General features: G+C 47.2%; 1 non-coding gene across 1 annotated transcript; it reads left to right on the forward strand.

Moving 5' to 3' along the window:
• Positions 1-111, forward strand: LOC148005036 (U5 spliceosomal RNA). Its single transcript, XR_015623548.1, has one exon. It is a non-coding gene; the product is annotated as a U5 spliceosomal RNA (small nuclear RNA).
• Positions 112-737: the final 626 nt, after the last annotated feature.

Genomic DNA, 737 nt, shown 5'->3' on the forward strand with positions numbered 1-737 from the left:
GTACTCTGGTTCCTCTTCAGTTTGTGTAAATTTTTCATCTTTTACTAAAGATTTCCATGGAAAGCATCCACTCTGAACCAATGTTTTGAGACTTCAAAATAGAAAGGAAGGAAAAGAAAAAGGAGCAGGAGGAGGAGGGAGGAAATGATCAGGGACTGGAGTATAGCCCACTGCTCTAATGCATGTGCAAGGCCTGGGTTTTTGTTTTGTGTTTTGTTTTTTGTTGTTCCCCCCCCCCCCCCAGAAGCACATACACACTCCACACACAAAGAAATGAGTCACAAAGTGTAACCTGAGGGGAGGGAAATTAAACAACAGTTGAAGGAAGCGGCATTGAAAGTTCTGTGAGGGAGGCTGGACAGGTAGCTGAGCTGGTAAAGAGCCGGCCATGCGTGGGGGCTTCAGTTCCCTCCTCAGCCTCCATGAGAAGCCAGGTGTGGACGCAGGTGCTGGAACCCCAGCTCTGAACAGCAAGAAGAACAGGAAGACCCTGCTCTGTGGCCAGCCAGCCTGGCCTATCAGGCAAGACGCCCTGTCTTTTAAAAGCAAGGCAGAACCCAGAACAGTTAAGAGTGCTTTCAATGACCCTGAGTTGGTTACATTACCCACACTGGGGCTGAAAGCTGTCTATAGATCCAGGAAATTAAACCTCTTAGAGCTGCCAGGGACACCCACGTGCACATTTCACTCATAAACTCATTTAGACACACATTCATAGACAGAAAAAATAAGTAAGT

This window comes from Rattus norvegicus, chromosome 6 (assembly GCF_021556685.1).
Source record: "Rattus norvegicus strain SHRSP/BbbUtx chromosome 6, alternate assembly SHRSP_T2T, whole genome shotgun sequence".
Lineage (NCBI taxonomy): Eukaryota > Metazoa > Chordata > Mammalia > Rodentia > Muridae > Rattus > Rattus norvegicus.